Below are 19,216 nucleotides of genomic sequence, written 5' to 3' on the forward strand. Positions count from 1 at the left end.
CCACTAATGTTACCAAGACCACTTAAGAGCTTAATAAGTCTGCTACAGCCTTAGCTAAGGGCCCTGTGGCATTTAGCTCCAGAGGTCCCAGGTTTGATCCTACCTGCCGATAACACTGCTCTACAACCAAAATGCTTCTGAAATAAATGTAGCCCAGCTTTACTAATTCTGGGTCACTGAGAATGAAAATGATGCTTAAAATTGTTTATTGGCTCTAGTTTTCAAGATATGCTATTGGGTCAGTATATACGACCCTTGACTTGGGAATGGCAGAGGATAAGTGAGTTATAAAGGGAAGGGATCTCAATTTAAACCAGAAATGACTAAAATACATCTTTGATGAATCTATGAATAAATCTATGACGGGGTTTGGACAGTACTTGCTTTTTAGACAAAACAATGAATGATGCAATCTGAAGCTGGTATTGCGTCATACATGATATGAATTGCATCATGTTATTCCTAGAAGTCATGGATGATGCAATCATAACGAAGCTTACATCACTCTGCTGAACAAATTGCCCTATATCAGCTCTAGAAATCATACAGTGTGGTGCTCTCTTATTTGTCAGTGTTTGATTTTGCAAAGGGACACATTTCTGTTTAGCCAAAGTGAGCAGAGATGCCTCGTACTTGTGTGAACAGTGCAGATAACTTCTGCTATGTTTGTAGTGAAGTGACTTTTGCATCACAAAAGCACAGTATAACCACTATGGTTAAGAAAGCCTATCACTTTTATTTTGGCCGCAAAATTGGAGATCAGGACAAGAGGTGGGCCCCACACATATGCTGCAACACTTGTGCAACAAATCTTCACCAGTGGTTGAACAGGAAAAGGAAATCTATGCCTTTTGCAGTGCCAATGATTTGGAGAGAGCCAACAGATCATACCAGCCATTCCAGGAAGAAGAAGCTGAACTGGGGGTGTGTGCGCTCTGTGATTGCGGGGCCTATTTCTATTCCCTTGTTCAATAATGTCTCTGGGCAGAGTTCCTCTGGGTGGTGTCCACTGATTCCTCAGAGACCTCTGAGGAGCAGCAGGTGCTGCCTGGGATTCTCTGCTCAGTGCCCCCCTCTGGTTCCCTAATTTTCAACCTTTGACCTCACTCCCATTCCTCCTTTTTCCTTTGCTGTTCCCTGTAATCAGTTGTAGCCTGGGATTAGTAGTTCCCCCTTTATTTGATGAGGCAAGACTTTAGTTTTAGGCAGGCCTAGACCCACCTGTCCCCGTGCTTCAGATACTACACATCTTCCAGATTTCACAGCAAATGGGACAAAGGCAGGGCCGGTGCAACCATTTAGGCAAACTAGGCGGCCACCTAGGGCACTTAGTGGTTGGGGGCACCTAAAAGTCCCCTGAGGCGAGGAGGTGGAGTGGAGGTGAGCTGGGTGGGGGGGCATGTGGGAAGGGCTACCCGCAGCAATGGGGTGGGGGAGCGCACAGGGGAACAGCTCCCCACCCCAGCTCACCTCCACTCTGCCTCCTCCGCTGAGCACACAGCCCAGCTCTAAGTCTCCTCCAATCAGCGCTGCAAGCCTGGGTGGGGAGGAGAATTAGAGCAGCGCAGGCGTGCTCAGTGGAGGAGGCGGAGCCGAGGTGAGCTGGGGCGGGCTACCTAGGCAAGGTTAGCTTCCGTGGGGGGAGGTCTCCCCAGGCAGGGTTAGCTGCCGTGGGGAAGGAGAGAGGGGGGAAGTCTCCCCAGGCAAGGTTAGCTGCCTTGGGCAGACAGGGGGAGTCTCCCTGGGCAGGGTTAGTTGCCATGGGAGGATGGGGGGGAGAGGGGTTAGCTGTCGTGGTGGGGGAGGGTAGCTGCTGTGGGGGGGGCTCCCCGGGTGGGGGGCTGAGTTAGCTGCCGTGGGGGGGGGGGCTAGCTGGGCGGGTGCAAGGTGGAAGTTTCGCCTAAGGCACGAAACTTCCTTGCACTGGCCCTGGACAGAGGTGCTACAGCCAACAAGCTCTTTCACTAAACAACCCTGATTCATCCCCAGAGCTTCTCCATCCTATGGACTGACTGAAGCAGATTCCTGTGGAAAAAATAGTATATGATCACATACTTAAAGACTGCATCATCATGCACAAGGGGGCTGAATTCAGGTTGCACAGGCAACTTGAATTCTGTCATTTTCTAACTTCTGAGCCTGAACTTGCAACATCAACATGCTGGTAACAGATTTTTTTTGTCTCTACATGTTGGACCTATTGGCTGAAATTCATCCTGGTGCCCAGGGCCTGTGCAAAGACCCTTCATGCCATTTATGTTTCACAAGAAGATCAAGTCCCCCAGGGAAAGTACTGATTTCTGTGGGAGACACACTGGCAACATCAGGAACTCAGCTAGTTGGGAGTGTGAAGCAAATGTTGACACTTATTTGGGGAGGTGAGAGAAGGAGAAGAGAGTGTCCCTGAGTTGCACAGGGACCCCTAAACTCTGCATTCAGGGCAGGTTTTGGATAGCGTGCAGTAAGTAAGGCCTAGGGCCAAACATTCTAGTCTGTTCAGTTTCTGTCTAGGGTATCTGAATGAAGAGGCTAAAAGAAGTATTGAACAGCTGTTTCACTTTCAAGAGCAGCCCAGGCAGGTGGACTGGGGAAAGGCTGGTATAAGATCATTCAAGAACTTCAGTGGGGTCTGCAAGGGGCAGGTATGGGAAGAAAGAAGAGATGGACAGCAGAGAGAGGCAGAAGAGGAATAAAGGAAGGTGCCCCAAAGGATTATGCCCAGGAGCGACTGAGAAGGATTGCATGGCGTAGTGTCCACGGAGAGGAGTCTCTTCCGGGCCTTCCATTGATGTGTGCTGGTTCCAGCCAGTTCTTGTTAAAATATCTGGTCTCAATCCAGACTGCATACCTGACATTTGGCCATGCTTCATCTCCTAGGAGCAGTCCATCCATTTACACCCAGTGGCTAGCAATCCAAAGGAAAGGGTAAACCAAGGCACACCTTTTGTTCATAAAAATAGTACAAAAATTCACACATTTTCCACTCTGAGCACTCACACTGAGTGCTATCCTCAGCATTTCCAAAAATTGCCAAGAGGCCTAAATATGAATTTAAGTGTCTAACTTTAAATATCTAAATTTGAGAATTTTGGCCGTATTCACCAAGAAATTTAAACCTACGGGTTTGACTGCTGGCAAAGAGAAGTGTGTAGGTGGGGTAAATAACTGCTCTGCTGAGTGGTAAAATAATTAGGATTTGATTTTCCTTTTACAGCTTGTCTGCTCAGCTGATGGGGCTGATGTTTAAGATTACCAGCTCATGTCCTCCCTCCCACTGTTTATGTTTAGAGGTAGCGTGGGAACATGCTTTATCTGCTACAGTGCTCAATGTTTTCTAAATCCTTGTACATGGCTGAAAAAATCTGAGTGTGTTTAGTTAGTGGCCAACAACTACAAGTGCAATAGTGACTGACACAAATGAGTGACCTGCGCATGGCATGATCTTACAGACAGTGGCGGATTAATGATTTTGCTGCCCCTAGGCCCTGAAATAATTGCCACCCACGGCCCCATATGAACTTAATAAACATCAATATTTTCAAGATGAACACCAATATTTTCACTTTTTACTTCACTACTACTTTCAGCTATTTTTTCTATCTTACTGTCAGCGCTAACTGATACAAAGGAATCTATTTTGCACATTTTTGCTATCATTTCATTTTCCCTTTCTTTTGTATAGCTTTTTTTGAATGCTTAATTTCTTCCTTCTGAACATATTATTAACGTTTAGGTTTCTCTCGAGTATGTTTATTAAATGGAATAGCACCATCATTGGTGGTTTCAATATGTGCTATGATTGGTAGAATCACAGCGTCACTGATGCTGCAATTACAAAAATGCTGCTATTATAAATTTGCTGCCCCTGCAAATTTGCTGCCCTAGGCCTTGTTGGCCTAGGCGATAATACGCCGCTGACAACAATCATAGAAGATTAGGGTTGGAAGAGACCTCAGGAGGTCATCTAGTCCAACTCCTTGCTCAAAGCAGGACCAACCACAACTAAATCCATGTGCCACTATGTGCCTAGTCATTATTTTAAGTTGTTGCTAGGGTACCACTAGGGCAATCTCTCTGTGGCATGGTTCTCATGAATACAGAATAAACTGATGCCATCTCTGTAATTTTTCTAAAGAGACTCCTTCCTCATTTTAAAAAACCCCAAACAATTTAAGCAAACACCTAACTGGAGCTTCATGATGATGCACTTTTATCCAGGGCTGGAAAACTTTTATCTGTTAGCCTCCCACCAACGGGAGAGTCTTCACTGTGAATGGAATTATAGCACAATATCTCCACGGGAGGCTTAAAGTGAAAACTTTGAAATTAATAGGTGCATCTTACTCATGCTTCATTTATACACCTGCGGTACTGTCAAGCCAAGATCCAGGGGAGTTGGTTAGAAAGAAGACACTGAGACTCACAGAATGAAAGATTTCCAAAGCAGACAAGTGTCTAGGAACACATTTTCAAATCTTTGGCCTGCAAAAACTGACCCACACCATCTTTCCATCCACATTTGCAAAATGACACATGCAAATTGAGTCATTTCACATATAAAGGGCTGTTTTTGTCATTCATATTGCATTCCTTTGCTATGTGTCCTCTCTAAATTAAGTAGCATCAATCTCTCTGTGCCTCTAATAATTTTTGTCAGCCCTCTGAGAACCCCTTTTATTTCTGCTATATCCTTAAGATAGGTGAGCAGAAGTGAATGCAGTACTCCCAAGAAGGGTAGGCCACAGACTAGGCAGGAAAGTATTTTCATCATTTTACAGATGGAGAAACCGAGGCATACAAAGGTTAGGAGAACATAACATAAGAATGACCACACTGGGTCAGACTAGTGGTCCATCTAGCCCAACAACCTGTCTTCCGAAAGTGGCCAATGCCAGATGCTTCAGAGTGAATGAACAGAACAAAGCAATTGCGTGATCCATCACCTGTTGTCCAGTCCTAGCTTCTGGCAGTCAGAATTTTAGGGACACTCAGAGCGTGTGGCTGCATCCCTGACTATCCCGGCTAATAGCCATTGATGGACCTATCCTCCGTGAACTTATCTAATTATTTTTTGAACTCAGTTATACCTTTGGCCCTCATAACTGTCCCAGCAACAAGTTCCACAAGTTGACTGTGCGTTCTGTGAAGAAGTACAGCCTTATGTTTGTTTTAAACCTGCTGAATATTCATTACAAGTATGCATTCATCTGACAAAGTGGGTATTCACCCACGAAAGCTTAAGCTCCAATACGTCTGTTAGTCTATAAGGTGCCACAGGACTTTTTGTCACTTATTACAAGAACTGATTCTTGTGTTATGCGAAGGGGTAAATAACACTTCCCTATTCACTTTCTCTACACCATTTATGATTGCACAGATCTCTATCATACCCCTCCCTTAGTCATCCCTTTTCTAAACTGAACAGTCCCAGTCTTTCTAGCTTCTCATTTGGAAGCCATTCCATACCCGTGATCATCTTTGTTGCCCTTCTCTGTACCTTTTCCAATTCTAATACATCTTCTTTGAGATGAGGTGACCAGAACTGTAAGCACTATCAAGGTGTGAGAGTGCCATGGATTTATGTAGTGTATCTATTCCTTTGCTAATGGTTCCTAACATTGTTAGTTTTTTTGACTGTCGCTGCATATTTGTAGGAGCAGATTTTTGGTAGCCCAAAACCCAGTAACATGCTTAAACCACTGCCAGCAGCTGGAATATCAATTGTTATGCTTATTGATGAAAGCAGCTAAAAGGAGGCATTTCTGAAACCTTAGCACAACTAACAGACTGGGGGGCGGGGGAGAAGAAAGGTGACCTTGTTCCTTCTTGACTTGAGTTGTTTTTCTGAAAGCATGTGTTTTTGAAAGCTGGAAAGTCTGGCAATAGTTAACTATTGCTAAGTGAAATACAGCTGGTTAACTGATGGAAAACTACAGTCTGGAAATCTCCACACTTGGCTTTTGTTCAGTAGTTTTTTTGATGAACAAGCTATGTAATACTAACAAATTGGGCATAAAAAGAGGAAGAAATCAGAGCTCGATGGACACTTGAATGCTAGGACATCTTTCAAGTTCCCCTGCAGCTGGAAGGCCGGCCACTGGACATTGCAGTTATGTGCTTGAGACCTCCTCAAGACCCTGGATAAATATGAATCTGGGATTTTTGGGGGTGTTTTACTAACCCGTTGTGGATGTGTGCAAGTGCTGGAGACCAATTAAAGCAAAGCTTTACCTGAAAGCACTTTTGTAGTGTGTTGTTTGTGCAGCCACCTATCGGTTGAATGGCCATATTGCCATTGATCTATTTCCTGCAACCTCTTTACCAGGAGTAAAAGTTACCAAGAGCATTGGGTTCAGAACTCCAGGTAACAGGCTGAGCAAATGTTTTCAGAGAGCTATTAATGATGACTCCAAGAGCTCTTTCATGAGAGGTAACCGCTAATTCAGACTCCATCATTTTGCATCTATAGTTGGAATTATGTTTTCCAATGTGCTTTACTTTGCATTTGTCACATTGAATTTCATCTGCCATTTTGTTGCCCAGACACCCAGTTTTGTGAGATCCCGTTGTAACTCTTCACAGTCAACTTTGAACTCAATTATCACGGGTAATATTATGTTGGCTGCAAAATTTTGCCACCTCACTGTTTACCTCCTTTTCTGGATCATTTATGAATATGTTGAATAGCACTGGTCCCCACTATTTACATCTTTCTCCTGTGAAAACTGAGCATTTATTCCTGCCTTATTTCCTATCTTTCAACCAGTTATGATCCATGAGAGGACCTTCCCTCTTATCTAATGACTGCTTACTTTGCTTAAGAGCCTTTGGGGTAGGACCTTGTCAAAGGCTTTCTGAAGATTGTCCAAAGGTCACATACGAAGAGCAAAGAACAGAACTCCGATCTCTTGACATACATGCCAGTGCCATAATCATGAGCCCATTTTTCCTTTCTTAATACTGAAACAATAAAACCTTTGCAAGAAAGGTCCCATACAACACATGATGATTTCAGAATAATTCTTATAATTATTAATAGTGTTCATTACAGTAGCCCTGAGATATCAGCCATGACCTTGTCTTATTTTGCAAACACCAAACACTGGACAGTCCCTGCCCTGAGGAGCTCTCAATCTATATAGAGAAGACAAAGGGGAGGGGAAAGGGCTATAACTCAGCACAAGCTGAGTGTTCTATATGATGGCGGCAAATATCACATTAGTTCCACTTTTTGGGGGGGAGGGGGGAGGTTAGTTGAGAGGCAATAAGCTAAATGGACACACAAGAGTGGGATGCGGGATTCTTCATCAAATGTAATCTAGTCCCTGAAGTCAGTGACAAAACTTCCATGGATTTCAGATGGAGTAGGATTCTCTAAAACTGATGCTTGGGGCTCATCTTTGAATTTAGCTTGAAAAACAGACAGGAGATTTGGGGCTTGAAGATTTGCTTTTTTCAACTGGCACTTGTGTTTTTCAGTACATGCCTCAGTAGTCTTGTTATAGCCTGAGTCACCAGTCGCCTGCAGAGCACAATGCACAGCACCCACAGTGTCCCTGCCACTGCCATCAGACATCAGGAAAAAAACAAAACATTATATGAGAAGACAGCTCCCCTGCCTAGATCCCAACCCATCACAGCCAATTACGAAGAGATTTCTATGGAAATAGAAGCACTCTCCTTTCCCATCAGGTTCATCATCTTCCTGTCACAGTCCAGAATTGGCAAGAACTTGCTACAAAACCCATACCTTCTTGTATGTATCCTCCATGTAAGTTATGCATATCTTTAAATAACCCTTAACATGAAGCAGAATATCACATATTCTGAAGGTGATACAGGAAAACCAGCAAAGATGGAATTCACCCTTGTGCATAAGACCAGCTCAAGACCTATGCACCACTTAAACCCTCAAAATAGGGTGTGTGGGGGATTTAAGTGGGCCAGAGGGCTGAGGCTGGCTCCCTCCACAGGGGTTAGCTTTCCCCTACAAGCTTTAAAGAAGAAATAGCTGTTGCAACATATTACACACCAAGTTTCAGGGCAGAACAAGTAGCACCTCCCCTAGCACATGACTTAATTATAGTGGGCAGCAAACAAAGGACTTGACATGTCCTAGTTGTGTGGTGTATAGCACTATATTTTACAAGATACAGTAACACCTAATTCAGAGTCATGAATGAAGCAGAGCAGATAAGAAATCAGAGAATAGATGCAGCAGATTCTGATATAAGAAATCTTCCATTAACTAGCAGAATGATCCATTACACTATGAAGCCTCCTCCCTTTTTTCACAGTGGGGGCAAAGATATAGAGGAAGCTTCTCATTTGGGAAAACAAGACCCGAGTTAGCAGTCAAATCATGCAGTGAGTCTCAATAGGGTGACTTAGCACCAGTTCACCTTGTTTCTTTATGAAGATGCTCTGGCACCCTGGGTACCTTCTGTCCTGAAAGGGCAGCATGACTACAACAAATGACATCAAAAAGTTAATTGAAGCCATTAATAATGAACAGCATCTGACCTGACCCCTTCCCTAAGCTCAGCACTGCTTTGTTAAGGACACTCAGCAAGTCTAAGTAGCAGAGATCACCCAATTAGTGCAGAAAACATTCCTGGGATAGAACCTGCAAGGTTCATGGACTGATGAAGGGATTGGACTATATGGGCATGTCAATGCAGGGATAAAAAATAAAATCTGTGGCTGGCTCAAGTTAACTGACTCAAGCTCCAGGGTTGAAAACTTGTGCAGGTGTTTGGGCTGAGGCTGGACCCGGAGCTCTGGGAGCCTGTGAGAGTAGAGGGTCCCACAGCTTGGGCTCCAGCCCAAGCCTGAATGTCTACACAGCAATTTTTAGCCCCACACACCCAAGTCAGCTGACCTGGGCCAACCACAGCCATGCCATGGGGCTTTTATCCCCAAGTAGACTTACCCTCACAAGAAGGTCAAAAGAGGGCTGAGTCACAATAAGTAAACCATTGCAGAGCTGGAGCTGCTGTCAGCAGGGCACCAGTGGAGAAGACTGCATTGGCAGGGAGTTACTTTTCTGAGTAGACTAATACAGTGAAATAGAAGTTAAGGCTAGTTAACCTTGTATAAACACACCTGTGGTGGGGTGATGACTCACCAGCATGGCACCTCCTGCTGGTCATCCTGGGAATTAGCTCTTCTAGCCCAGAGCATCCTCTGCAGGCCAGTGTCTCACTTGCCATGAGCTCCCCGCATGTCCCTCCCAGACCCCAGTGCCCCTTTATCTTGGGGTCCTGCCTCCTAGCAGTAACCCACAATCTGTCTCTCCCCACCCAGGGGAACCCCCAACCCTCTAGCCCCACCTTGCCTCAGGGGCTACTGCCCCCACTCCATCTAGCCCCCACTCACTGGGGCAGACTGCAGTCTGTAAACCACTCATTATCAGCAAGGGGGGTTGGACCAGCTGCTTCTGCCTATTCCTGGGCTGCCCCCTCTGCAACCCTAGTACCCTTTTGTGGGCCCTTAACTTGGCCTGCAGCCTGGGGCTTTGCTAGGCTGCAGCTCCCCCTACTCTTCCCCAGCACTGTTCCACCCTAGGTACCTTCCTCAGCTTCCTAGGCAGCCAGGTCCTTCTCTCTATACGGCCAGCTGTGGCCTGATTGGGGCGTGACCTCACCCGAGGCTGCTTCCCCCAATCAGCCTAGCTTTTCTCTGCCACAGCCCTCTGCCAGGCTGCTTTAACCGTCTCAGGGCAGGAGCTGGGTGACTATCCCGCTACAGCACCTCTGGAGGAAAGGCAAAGAGACCTTTCCCTGGGCAGTTTTTATGGACACAATCCTGCAAAGCCTCAAAGGTGAATAATTTTACTTATGTGAATAATCTCCTGGGCTTCAGTGAGACTACTCACGTGAGTAAAGTTGCATACATGCTTACATCTTGGCAGGATTGGCCCCTTTTTGTAATGTCAGAGGCAGGGCAGCAACTTCTCTCCCCTCCCTACTCCTGGCCAGGGCTGGCCTCTCTGGTGCGGAGAGAGGTGTGAATTGGAGAGAAGGCAGAATGTGAGGCATTAAAGAGACACAAAGATAAAGGAGACAGGGCTACAGCTTATTAACAGAGTTAAGGGCTTTTCTAAAAATCAGCTAATTAGAACCCCAGGGCCTGATTTCAGCTGGTGTTAATCAACACAACTCCACTGACTGCACCAGAGATATTCTGATTTACACCCACTGAGGATCTGGCTCAGTGAAGAGGCACTATGGATGAAATAGGAGATGGAGGCAGACATTGAGAGGTAAATGGGTAGCTGAGAGTAGAGAATAAAAAATAATATAGGGAAAAAAACAAGAAAGCAGCCACTAGATGACATGTAGCTTTTAGGTGGGAGAATTTTAATCCACATAATAATTCTTCCAATACTTTATTCTTAGACTGCTTCCTTATAGTATGGGCAATTACTGTGGTCATAAAGGGATCTGAACAATATATTTGAAAGTATCATGAGAAGCAAATTGGGCTAATTCTTACAGCAAAATGAAAAGAGGAGCCCCTGCCACGTATTACAGAACGTCAGGTTTAATAGAACAGCTCTTTACTAAGACTTAAATCAATTCAAATTAAAAACAGCCCAGAAAACTCTGATTTTCTTCTATTAACTAGACCATTGGTGGAAGCTGTTTGCCTCACAAAGAAATCTAAACAGGCATTGCCAAAAGATTCACTCCTTCCATAGCAAAATCTTTCCTCTCTCCCATGAGCAGAAGAATCCCTCACCTGGTACAAAGCGGAAGATGTATGTGTAAATAAACATTTAAATTAAAATTGACATTTCTCGGCCGACTGCTAGCAGTGGTCATAAGGATGAAAAATGGCATTAGTTCCACCACAAGCAGCATGGCTGCTTACTGTAAGAGATTAGACAGCAGCATTAAGGCTGTAATGAAACGGGCTTACAGTCGCTCGCATAGGGATTCTGAACTGCTTGTGTAATAAATGGTGCCATTTTGCAGTATGAGGACTGGCACAGGCACAGGCGGAGAAATGCCAGTTTTAATTAGAATTGCTATTTGCAAATATATTTCACGGCTTAGACATGGTGAGGAACCTTTTGCCTGGTGAATGTTCAATAAAGGTAGTTTCAAGATGTAAACAGTAAGTGTTTTTTTTTTAATAATAACAGATTCAGAGATAACAGTCAGTAGCTCCATCTCTAAAAGGACCATACAAACCCAGTGATCAAATAATGATGGATCTGAATGAAAGTCCCACATCCAAGTATGCCTGAATTTGGAATCTGAAACCAGAGTCAAATGTCACATCTTCTCCTTGGCTCTGTGATGGACTGCAGGAAAGCCCTGGATCCAAATCCCTCCAGACTTTGGGATGCTTGAAATCCAATCCCAGATGCTGGGGCTTTGTGTCACAGACCCATAACCGAATCATTGCCCTCAGCTGGTTCAGCTAATGCACTTGGCCCTCTGATTGGATGACGATTCCAGCCGCACATTAAATCCTGCAGCTGTAGTTCTGGTTCTACTCCCTGGCCTTTTTCCTGGCTCCCTCCTGGTCTTCACTCCTTCTCTGGCTGATATTCTGGCTTTGACCAGCTGCTCTTGGCTCATTGCCTAAACTTGGTACTAGGCTTCTGACCCTCAGCTCCTGAGTCCTGGCGCTCAGTTCCTGCTCTCTCCCTGGACTTGGCAACTTGCCTCCTGATTTGGGCTTTGGCCACTCGGTCTGGTCACCTCTGCCTCAGTCACAAGGTCAGACCCCCTCGCTTCCGAGCATCAGTGCAAGGCAAACCTTAGAAGGGCTAAAGATCACAGTGGGTTTGTTACATACCCACATGTCACTAATAATTGTTGGCACATTTACATTTTCAAAGGGCTGTTACCTGGTTAATGGACACACTTCCCCTAAGATAAGGTGCATAACGAAGAGTTGAAGGATGGTTTCATGATTAAGACAGTGGTTTGGGACTTGGGATTATTTCCTGGCTCTGCCCTAGACGTCCTGTGTGACCTTGGACAAGTCATTTAATTTGTCTGCCTTAGCTCCAATCATTAAAATGATGTTAATAGTACTTATTTTGTCTCACTCATTGTTCCTCTTGACTATTTAGACTGAAATCTCTTCAGGATGGGGACTATCTCATAAGTATATGTTTCTAGGCACCTAGGGGATTCAGATCCAGGTTGAACCCTCTCTGTGATACTGTATTGCAAATCAGAAAGAAGAATAGATTCTCAGGAACTCAAATACATTTTATTTATTTTGTGCAAGCTGCCTTTCTTTACACATACAAAACATTAATGGATTCCAGAAAAGCTTTCATATAAGAAACCATCCCTGGGAACAGATAAATGGAGGATTCAAAATGTGTATATAGTAACTACACTGTGTTTCCCTGGTAATTAAAAGTCAATGACTTAAATAATGTGCCGTGTTTAATAAATTGTGGCTATCTCAGCATCCTGGGGTCTTTCTTTTCTTTTTCATTTTTTATTGCCTGCTGCAGTGTAATGCTTACCTAATTTATTCTAGATGCTCTGACTATAACAGCATTGGTGGAAGTGTTTTACTGCATCTAAGAAGAGGGTTCAAATGGCCATAGTTTAGACTAATCTCTGGAATTCATTGTTCAAGAAAGGTCAACAACACATTTCCTTTACTACCAACTATGTAGCAGTATGTAGCCCATAAGAACTACCTGTCACTCAGAATATCAATGCAAATGTTGTCTGTACTTGGAACTGAAATATACTTTTTATAATTACGGTATAGTGATGCAATTTTTTTGGTGAACAAAGGATTTAATTATTTGTCCCTTTAAGAGATTATGGCATGTGGTAATGATGCCTACAAACTCATATTGTTTACTCTCTATGCCATGCTTCCATGCACATAGTGGCCTGTCATCTTCAGCCTAGTTCAAAACCCAGTGAAGTCAATGGGAATCTTTCCAATGGGTGTTGGATCAGGCTCCTAATGCTGGTCTGTTGTTGCACAGTAAGCTGTATGAGTTGCATCCAAAGACCCTAAGTGGGCCACTTCAGTTGGATATAAGCAGGTCAAACATGACCTCTGCTGCTCAGTGGTTTGTGAAATTAACCAGACAGTAAATTAATGCTGGAATGGTGGAAGACTTAACAAAACAATAATATTTTTAAAAGATCATGGGGTTTTTTTAAGTTTGAATTGTTTTAGATTCAGTTTTAATTTTCTGTTACAAAGCAACAATATTCTATTAAATTGTGAGGTCATTTAGGAAATACACTGAGTTGCATTCAGTTATCATGTGAATTGACTTAGTATATTGTGTAATATACTACACTACTGCAATATTCCTCTTTATTTTTATTAGACATGGGCACTGTCATAACTGCTGCAGGTAACAGGCTGTTCACACAACCTATGGACCCTCATATACTTCATTTTACTGACCCTTTGATTTAACTAGAGATGCACCTGAGTCAAAGTTTGAATTTGGATTAATCCAAATCCAGACTTCATAAATGTTTAGATCTGGAATCAAGTTTCGGCTACTACAAATTTAGGCCCAAACTGCAAAGTCTGGATCCAAACTTTCACAGTTCATATGCTTTGGATCTAGTTTACTGGTTCAACTCCATCTCTAGCTTAAGGAAGGGCTTTTCGGTGCATTTTGGCAGTCCAAACCCAGAATGTCCCTGCTGGTATTTCTATATTTATCAGTCGCAGACACCTTGGCAAGGGCAGTATAGTAGTATAATACTGCAGCACAAGGATAGTGATATGCTGTTTGGAGGGAGAAATCCTCTTTGATAGCACTAGTTAAAAAAAAATAAAAATAAAATGTGAGATGTTAAAAGTGGTTTGACAGAATTTAAAGTAGCTTAAAAAACGGATGTACCAATCATCAGAACTATATTTGTCCTGGTATTTCCCTTTCTTCAAACTGCCTCTAAAAGGGCAGGTTAGGATCCCTGTCAGTTATAGCATAGCAGAGATTTGTTTCAAAAATTGTTTCCTGAAATTAGTTTTCCTGGAGTCGAGATTTTCTTGCTGAGATAGCACATGACAGCATGTTGTTTCAAGGCTCCTGGGTCAGTTTGTGTAACAAAATGAAAGTCAACCCGCAACAAGAGGCATCATAAATTTGAAACCTGACAGATCTCTGAATTTGTGTACTGTGTTCTGCCACTTTGCTCACTAGCCTTGAAACTAGAATTTTGGATGTAATTTAAAAAAAAAAATCAGAGATTGTTTTCTGCTAGAAGGAGAAGGAGAAAAGAGAAATGGGAAAGGTGTTGGAGGATTTTCTTCAGTGATCACACCTGTCTAAGAGCACGCACAATCAAAAAAATAACTAAATCCACACTCAATACTTAGAAAGAAGCTGGAGAAAAAACATACAGAATAAGGTTGTCTAGTCCATCAAGAGCAGGACAGTATGTAGCCTGGTACTTTACTAAATCTAATCTTAATCATTTAGAAAAAATGATAAAGTGAGAGTCCCTATTAGCTCAATTTCAATTTCAAATTCTACACTGCAACAGATCAATGGTCCATTTTATCCATTTTCCTGTCTCTTGACAGTTGCCAGGGTTGGATGTTTGAAGGAGAACATGTATATCAGTCCATGTCACCCGCATGGTACCTGGCTGTTCTCTCTTTTGATGCCGGGGTGTTGTGATAATTGGGCCTACAAATTTACCCTAATTTTAAGCTCAGCTGTAAACAGTGAGTCAAAGTTCATAAACTATCACAAATACCTGTTAGATAAAATTGTTGAAGAATTTTGTCAAAAAGAAACAGAAAGACAGAATTAATTTAAACAGAAAGGGTTTTACTGACACTACCCAAGGAGTGTTAAGATTATGACTGATAAACAAGAGGAGTAGAGGACCAGAAATCAATTAACCAAACTTGGTGTGTTGAAAATTAGGCCTTTTGGTGGACAAAATAATGAGAGCACATACTATTCTGTCCAACACTCCCTTTTGAGGTTCTTAAAATGAAAAGACTGGGGGAAACTTAGCAGAACAAGCAGCTGCCTGCCATCAACTACTGCAGCAAGCTTTATCATCATGGATGCCATCCCTGTAATTTCCTGGAACCGCAGACCTTCTTTGTCCTAATCCTGAGTGATGTCCTGGCCAGACTGGACTAAATAGAGGTTCCCATATGATGTTGCTTCCACCTCCCAGTTCTGGCTAAATCCCAAACATCACCTGGGATGTGAGACTTTTGTTTCCCCCCGCACCATGTATCCTTTTCCTTCCCTACCTTGTTTCTTTTCTTTCCTCTCTCTCCCTCACTCCTTTTGTCTTCTGTTTAATAAGAGCCTTGCTTATCTGTCCAAGACTGCATATTTGCAACACTGCTGTGAGCCTATGACCAGAGATGCAGCTAGAAGAAATCCCCTAAACAGCCTGATGCTGGTTGCTTACCAGGTTGCCAGGTCTTGGAATGGCTGATAAGACTGTGTGCCGTGCCTGTGTTTTTCCAGCAGCGAGATTGCAAGTGAAAGTCAACACCAGAGACAGAAACTGTTTCTATCTTTGCTGTTGATTTAATTCTCCCTTTGCATGTGTTTGTCATGTTTTGTCTTCTAATGGGATACAACAGCTCCTGCCCATTCCAACTTCTCCTCTTTTCCCCAAAAAGGACAGCTATTGCCATCTTTGGTGCCATGTAAGAGATTGTCAAAAAGCCCCTGAGCCCCTTTAAAAGCTCTCTCCAGTGAAAGGGAACAAGGGATGTTGCTAAAATGAAAACTTTACTTAATACTTTATATTTCTAATGCTTCAACTGTTTTTCCTTCTTTTTCTGTATCTTTAATGAAAGGTTTAAATAATTTTTAATGGTGTTTGTCATGGTACTAAGCAGGCTGAGGTATCTATATACCAAACTCCAAATCTTGTTTAAAACTTTTTTACGTTGGACAGTGACTGAGTCGTGGTAACACATTTGACTCTTTGGGTCCGTATAGTCCATCTAAATTAATATAATCGGAAGTTTTCTCTTTGACCCCAGCTGCTTATCAGTCTATGTCCTGGAGAAGGAAGACAACTGCCCTTTATAATTTTGGGTCTAAGCCTACATTATTTGCACAGGCAGACGTCTTAGTCTTGCCTGAGTGTAACCCTTCTGCCCCTCTGAATTGGCAGCAACAAGGGCCGGGTTCAGTATCCAGGGGTTCCGTTTCAATAACACAATGCAAAACGGCTCGAGCTGCCACCCAGTGACCTGGGACACTTATATACCACTTATATACCCCCCTGGGCGCCTCTAGGAGGCAATACTTGCCCTCTCGCAAGCACGGAGTCTGAGTGTAGCAAAATCTTTTTAATAAAGGAAGGAAACAATGTGGCATCCCACTGGAGAAACACCACCAACAGGATTATAACGCAAACCATAAACAAACAAAAAAACACCCACCCCCAGGTAAGTTTGGCAATGTCCTTTTCCCCTTAGGGTCTTAAGTCCAATCACCCCAAAGTCCAACAACCCAAAAGTCTCTGGTCAGTGCCACCCCAGAATTCAAGAGTTTACCTGCAGAGTTTTATCCCCCCCAGCCTGGGTGGAAATGGGGGAAGTCCACACAGGGTGTTAAGGGGCACCTTACATGGGCCAGGGCCAACTGCTCTGTCTCTCCGTGTCACCACGACCAGCCCCATTACATCAGCTGTGCCGCTCCTCCAGTTGTCCCTGCAAACTGCTTCAGTCCACTCACTGTTCCATGGGCTGCTCTAACACGCTGCAAACTGCTCTGCTCTGCCAGCCGCTTAACAATAGGTTTTCAGGCTCCCCCACTAGTTAACACAGCACTCCGTGATCTCACTTCAGCAATTTCAGCTCTTAGTAGGGGAGCCCTGGTGCTGGTACACCATTGGCCCAACATGAATTCAGCTCAGGAGTCTCTAGATCGACTCCAAATAGAATAAAAAATTAGCTCTACTTTTTAACATTGGAGGGAAGAGGATATGCAACTGGTGTTCCAGGCCCTGAAAAGGGACCCATACTATTAGGTACACATACCAGCCCCCAACCTCTCTCAATTCATGGGGTTTTGGAACCCATGTCCCATGTTTAGCAAGTACCACCCAACTGAGGTTGAGTCATTTCTGTCACAAAGCCGTCCCACAGCTCCCCATTCACACAATCAGGGTGATACACTTTTTTTCCTCCTGCCCCAATAACAAAGAAATTGGGGATCCCAGAGCTGTTAAAATAACCATCCCAGGCTGCTGTGGGGTTATGCTAAGTGTGTGTGTGTGTGGGGGGGGGGGGTGGATGCCAATGCAAATACTCCAAATCTCTTTCCACACTCTGAAATTCCTGAAATTCTTTCCACACTCTCTACAATTCACCACCAGATGTCAGGGTAGCGCTCATCCTGACTCTGCTTACATGAGTAAGCACTATACTAAATTAGGCTGTTGTTCTGGTTGGTGAGAACTCCACCAGAGAGGTCCTTTGGGGCCATCTGCCTGTCCCAAGTCAGGATAAAGGAGGGTTGGGCGTGGGGCTAGCAACTCCACCCCGTAAAAAATCAACCTGCTACAGAAATGCCAAAAATAGAGACAACAGAGACTTTTACCCTGGAAAAAGAAGGGTCTTCAATTCGAAGATGCAAGACACTGGGTGGTAAAAGCCATGGGGAAGCCACTAAGCCGATTACCCTTCTTGCAACCAGGAGGATTACCATAGGCACATGGAATGTGAGGACCATGTACGAGTTAGGAAAGATGGCGCAGGTTGCAGCAGAGATGAGGAGCAACAACCTGACCCTATTAGGCATTAGCGAGACAAGATGGACGCAAGCGGGACAGAGACGACTGTTGACAGGAGAGCTGTTGCTGTATTCAGGACATGAAGATAGCGACACACCCCACACACAGGGAGTAGGCTTCATGTTGTCCAAGCAGGCACAGAGAGCACTGATTGGTTGGGAGGCACATGGTCCCAGGATCATCACAGCATCCTTCAGAACTAAAACGAAGAGGATTAAGATGAATGTTGTTCAGTGCTATGCTCCAACTAATGACAGCGAAGAGGAGGACAAAGATTATTTTTACAACAGACTCCAGAAAATATTAGAGATTCTCCCAGACAAAGACATCATCACCCTTATGGGAGACTTTCATGCCAAAATTGGACCTGACAACACAGGATACGAACAAGTCATGGGGACCCACGCTCTGGGAGAGATGAGTGAGAATGGAGAGAGATTTGTGGATTTGTGTGCACTTAACAACCTGGTCATAGGAGGGCAGCTTACTAACAGCTTCCAGGTGCAAACTGGAGTCAGGCAAGGATGCTTGTTGTCACCACTTCTCTTTCTTCTCGTCATCGATTGGATTATGAAGACATCCACCTACAAGCATAGGAATGGAATCCAGTGGACGTTGTGGACCCAGCTTGATGACCTGGACTTTGCTGACGACCTTGCACTCCTTTTGCACAGTAAACAGCAGATGCAAGAGAAGATCAACGTAGTGGCAGCCACGTCATCACAGGTTGGCCTCAACATTCACAAGGACAAGACCAAGATCCTTAGGATTAACTCCACTAGCAATGACCCAGTCACACTAATGGAAGCCCCCTAGAAGAAGTGCAGTCCTTCACCTACCTAGGTAGTATCATCGATCAGCAGAGTGGACAGACGCAGACATCAAAGTAAGGATTGGTAAGGCAAGAGCAGCCTTCTTACAGCTCAAGAACATCTGGAGCTCTAGAGAGCTGTCTTTGGCAACAAAAATTCGACTGTTCAACTCCAATGTGAAATCAGTCCTACTGTATGGAACTGAAACCTGGAGGACAACCAAAACAACCATCAGGAAGATCCAGACCTTCATAAATAGCTGCCTCAGAAGGATTCTCCAGATTCGCTGGCCAGACACCATCAGTAACATCCACCTCTTGAAGAGGACCTGTCAACTCCCAGCAGAGGAAGAAATCAGAAGGAGAAGGTGGGGTTGGATAGGACATACACTACGCAAGCAGCCAACTAACATCACCAGACAGGCACTGCGGTGGAACCCCCAAGGCAAGTGGAAAAGAGGACGTCCAAGAAACACCTGGCGACGTGACCTTCAGGCTGATAGCAAAAAAAAATAGGCTATACCTGGAACCAGTTAGAACGAATGGCCCAGGATAGAGGACTCTGGAGATCTGTTGTTGGCAGCCCATACCCCGATTGGGATGACAGGCATGAGTGAGAGTGAGTGTCTGGTTGGTGACAGGTTTCAGAGAGGTAGCC

This window comes from Gopherus flavomarginatus, chromosome 2, assembly GCF_025201925.1.
Source record: "Gopherus flavomarginatus isolate rGopFla2 chromosome 2, rGopFla2.mat.asm, whole genome shotgun sequence".
NCBI classification, from domain to species: domain Eukaryota; kingdom Metazoa; phylum Chordata; order Testudines; family Testudinidae; genus Gopherus; species Gopherus flavomarginatus.